Consider the following 5175-nt stretch of genomic DNA (forward strand, 5'->3'; position numbering starts at 1 on the left):
GCCATATGATTATAAAAGAATAAAGTAAACAAAAGGGAATCATTGTAATTTACAAAGCAAGTTATCAATATATATATAGAGAACTCCAGTACAATCAACGTTGAAAAGTTCAACACAAGTCTGAAGCCTCTAAGACCTATGGGGCAAAATTAAAAACAGTATCTAATTCCTAGTCTGTTGCATACAAGTGCAAGATGCGCTTATTACATGTTCTGTGGTCAACCATGAAGATGTGTCAAAAGGATATAGACATCAGGCTGAAGGAGCTTTTGCTGAACACATCTGGGGATATTTGGAGTACTATGATCTAAAGCTGTAAATGAGTCACCACCTAAACCATGGTATAGGAAACCAGTGACTCATACTATATCATTAAAACTTGGTGAGATGAGGATAATTTAATAAATTGCAAGTTTTCTTCTGATTTTTTTTAACCAAGGAGAGAAGGATCAATTGAAGATGGAAGGGAGTAGTCAGTTTCATCAGGTGATCAGAGAGAACCTGTGAGGAAAGTCACCAACTGAGATCACAAGTCCCCAGAGAGCACCGCCATGCTCCTCCTGGTGAGTACACAAGGCACACGTCTAGATGTGCATATATCCAGGGCGATTCCACGGCAAAATCTTCAGATGTACAACATGTGAATATTTAATGTCGACATTTGTGGGAGGCTGTTAAAGCTACACTGAGAAGGGGATTTTAGAATACCTTCAAAACAATATTCTGAGCTCTCATACCAAGAGGTGGGAGAAGAAGGGCAGAATAAATAGCATGGGCAAATGGTGCAGATGAGAACAGAAATCCATAAAATTATATATCAATAAAGGATAGAACTGGCGAAGAAACAAAGGCTTTGGTCTAGGCAAAGGCCAACAAAGCTGACACACACCTTAAGTGGGGAAAAGGATGTACAATGACTGTCTCTACTAACCCTATAAATACTAAAAAGATAACACAGGATTACCAAAACCAGCTCTGATCACACACGTGTGTCAGCTTAGACTAAATGGACAAATATTTCAAAATACAAAGTATTTTAATTTGCTCAGTATGAAATAGATAAATGACTAGCCCTATACTATGACAGAAATTAAAGCTACAATTATAAAACTCTGCCCCCAATTTTAACAAATCCTTAAATAATTAAAACCAATTTATACAATCTCTTCTAGGAAATAGAAGGATAGATAACTCTTCCCAAGTTTTCAATGAAACAATTACTGTCCTTATACCAAGACAAAACAAAAACAAAAACAAGAACAAAAAAGAAACCTGTATATTCATGAACATATATGCAAAAGTCCAAAAATATTAAATATGCCGGGTGTGGTGGCGCATGCCTTTAATCCCAGCACTCGGGAGGCAGAAGCAGGTGGATTTCTGAGTTCGAGGCCAGCCTGGTCTACAAAGTGAGTTCCAGGACAGCCAGGGCTNCAGCCTGGTCTACAAAGTGAGTTCCAGGACAGCCAGGGCTACACAGAGAAACCCTGTCTCGAAAAACCAAAAAAAAAAAAAAAAAAAAAAAAAAATTAAATTAAATATAACCTAGCAGACAAAAATAATTACACAATGTGACCAAGCATATTTTATTCCACACAGGTTCAACCTTCAAAAGCCAACCGATAACAATCTACTATATTAACAGGTAAAGAAGATATGATATCAATTGATTTACAGAAACACTTGAGGCACTGGGGCAGTGCATAGCCAGTAGAGCTTTGCTGTGTATGTAGGAGGACCTGAGTTTGGGTCCCCAACCATGACACTTCTGTCATCCCATCACCGAGGAGGAAGTCACTGGTAGTTCCCTGGAACTCACTGCGTCAGCCTAGCCAAGTCACCGAGCAAGTGAGAGAGAGGAGATCCAAGATTTGAGACAGTGCAAGATCCTGTCCCGAAAAGTAAGGTGGATCGTAACCGAGGAAGATACCCAACATAGATCTCTTGCTTTTGTGTGTGTATGTGTGTGTGTGTGTGTGTGTGTTCATACATTTGTTCATAACAAATGTGTGTGTTCAAATGTGTGTGTTCAAACATTTGACATAACCCAGTGGCCTTTCACATATCTACTGTTCTCAATCTCATTCCACAGAGGGCTAAATGTTATAGGCAGTGTAATAAGGCAAGAAAAGTAAATTAAAGACCATGCTTACCATAAGGTAAGAAAGAAAACAGAACCATCTTTGCATATGACATCATTTCAATTGCAGAAGACCCCATGTGATGTACGGAAACAAAAACTTCTAGAATAAGTGAATTCACCAAAGCCAAGCATGCAAGACAAACAAAAAGTCAATGTTATTTTTACATCCAGTGAGCAAATGGTTCCCCCCAAATTTTAATGCCACGTACATCTTTAGTGCCGTGAAACACACACACAGGACTTGCATGGTTAAAAACTCCAAAACACAGATGGAAAGAAATTGGAGAAGCTCTAAATAAGGAGAGACACCGCATGCCAGTTGGAAGGCGCAACAGAGTGAAAATGTTAATTTCCCTGCACTAAAAAATGTCTATCCACAGGTGCCTACTGAATCTTCTTTGGGACCCTCCCCGCAGGACTGGGACCATCCCCGCAGGACTGGGACCCCTCCCCGCAGGACTGGGACCATCCCCGCAGGACTGGGACCCTCCCCGCAGGAGGACTGGAGGATTGTATCGCAACCTGGGTAGGGTAGGAGTCTATGTTCCTACTGTGCCTTGGGTAGTGTCATGGTGGGCTGTAGGGCATTTGATTGGAGTAGAGGCTTTAGTACCTAACAGTTTTATCTTGGACTGCATTTTTCTGCTGTCTGGGGGAAGGAGTAGCTTTTTTTTCTTGACTACTTGTGTTTCTGGCTTCTTCAGCTCCAAGTCTCAGTTGAGAGCAAGGCAAGGAAGCTGACCCTCCTCACTGTTACTCCACAGATTGCTACAAGTTAGAGCCAGCGCAATAAGGCAAGAAAAAGAAATAAAGAGTACCCCGGCCAAAGAAACGCCAGGGAATTCTCCCTGGGTGTTGTTTCGGAGGTTCTGAGGTCCCTGGACATTTTATTCAGTCAGCCTTTCAAGGTTGTGTGTGTGTGTGTGTGTGTGTGTGTGTGTGTGTGTGTGTGTGTGTGTGTGTGGTGTGTGTGTGTGTGTGCAGAGTTTGAACTAGACACTGTGGATTCTTAAGAACTAGAAACAAGAAGCTAGACACACTTCTAGTTAGATGAGTGTATACCCACTTGCCTATTCTCTGGGGAATTAGCTTCAGTCACTGCTTTGTTAACATCTAAAGGCTGCAGAGCAGCAGAAAAGCTGAGCTAAGGGCAAATCGAGTGAGCTCTGAAGAACTCATGCCGTCAGAGAAGAGTCAGTGGACCCCAGTGCAAGAAGAGACCCTCCCTCTGTCTCAGCTCAGATCCAGTCCTCGAGACTAGAGACAAACTCTATCTATCCTCTGGCACAGGCCTGGGATTTCTTTAAGTGTATATGCCAGGTAAATGTTAAGGCATCAATAGCTTCCTCCGTTCTTCCTGACACATGCTGTGTGACTTCAATGGCAGGTGCCACCCACCTGGGAGACAGGTGGAGCCTCTCCTTCTGCCCTGCCCCCATCAGGCTGTAAACCCAAGTTAGCAGATGTTTGCAAAGGTTATAGGCTCTGCCCTCCCTCCCATCCCCCGCTGACTTAGATTCTAATTCCATTTCCAATTTGTATTTGGATCATTTGTAGAGCAGAAAGAACGAGTCACTTGGGCTCACTGAGAACTTGGCTTGGCCCTTCAGAGCCAATTTTAAACACCCCTCCTCCAACCCCAGAGAACTCTCCAGGGACCTGTCTTGTGGAATTCCAGGCACAGCGACTTTAGCTATTCAGTGAGAGCAGGCACAGCTCTCATTACGACAGCACAGGGTCTCTCTTTTGCTTTGAGTGAAAGAGGTGGAAGCTATCCTAAAATGCCCAGAAAAGGGAGCCCTTCAGACCCAGAAGCCAGGCTAAGCTGAGCCTAAGCTGGCCATGGTGAAAGGTGCCTGGAATCTGCACTCACGGGAGTGGAGTAGAGTGGAGTTAGGAGGATCATGAGTTTGAGGACAGCTTGGATGCAGTCAGAGCCTGTTTTAGGAACCACAAACCAGGGTCTAGAGAGATGGCTGAATGCTTGGAAAATCATTTTCCAACCTTTTCTTCTGAGGTCGTGTCTGTCTTTGTCACTGAGGTGCGTTTCTTGCGTGCAGCAAAATGCTGGGTCCTGGAGTGCTTAAGACTGGGTACTGCTCTTGTAGAAGACCTAAGTTCAGTTGCCAGCGCCCACACACATCAGGATACACTGCCAGTCTCGCCACTGAGAGATACAATGCTACCTGCTGGCTTCCGTGGTGTGTGTGTGTGTGTGTGTGTGTGTGTATGTGTTATGCATGTGTTTGTGTGTGTGGTATATATGCATGTGTATTAGTGTGTGTGTGTGTGTGTGTGTGTGGTGTGTGTATGGTATGTATGTGTTTATGTGTGTTTGTGTGGTCTGTATGCATGTATGTTTGTGTGTGTGTGTTGTGTGTGTGGTATGTATGTGTTTATGTGTGTTTGTGTGTGGGGTGTGTATGTATGTGTGTTTGTGTGTGAGTGTGTGTGGTGTGTGCATGTGGGGGGGTCTATGTGTGTGGTGTGTGTATGTGTGTATGGTGTGTGTGTGGTATATGTATGTGTGTGTGTTTGTGTGTGTGTATGGTATGTTTGGTGTGTTTGTGTGTGTATATGGTGTGTGTGTGTGATGTGGTGTGTGTGTGTGATGTGGTGTGTATGTATTTCCAGGTGTGGTGTGTGTGTGTATGTGTGTGTGTGTGTGTGTGTGTGTGTGTGTGTGTGGTGTGTTTATGTGTGGTGTGTACATGAATACATAATAAGAGTAGAGTTAAAACAAGTGAGTGCTGGAGGGCTGGCTCAGGAGTCAGGAGCACTTGCTTCTCCAGAGAACTGGAGTTCAGTCTCTAGCTCCTACATCAGTTGGCTCACAACTACCTGTAACTCCAACTTCAGGGGCTCTGATACCCTCTTCTGGTCACCTCAGGTATTCACATGCAGATACATATACATATACATATACATATACATATACATATACATATACACATACACATACACATACACATACACATACACATACACATACACATACACATACATATACATATACATATAGACACAGATAT

The 5175-nt window shown here is 43.3% G+C and overlaps 1 long non-coding RNA gene across 1 annotated transcript; it reads left to right on the top strand.

Annotated features, from left to right (window-relative positions):
* The first annotated feature begins 454 nt into the window (after positions 1-454).
* LOC115064801 lies at positions 455-2618 on the top strand. Its single transcript, XR_003844617.1, has 3 exons — positions 455-563; positions 1600-1645; positions 2524-2618. It is a non-coding gene; the product is annotated as an uncharacterized LOC115064801 (long non-coding RNA).
* Positions 2619-5175: the final 2557 nt, after the last annotated feature.

This window comes from Mus pahari, chromosome 10 (assembly GCF_900095145.1).
Source record: "Mus pahari chromosome 10, PAHARI_EIJ_v1.1, whole genome shotgun sequence".
Classification (NCBI taxonomy): Eukaryota; Metazoa; Chordata; class Mammalia; order Rodentia; family Muridae; genus Mus; species Mus pahari.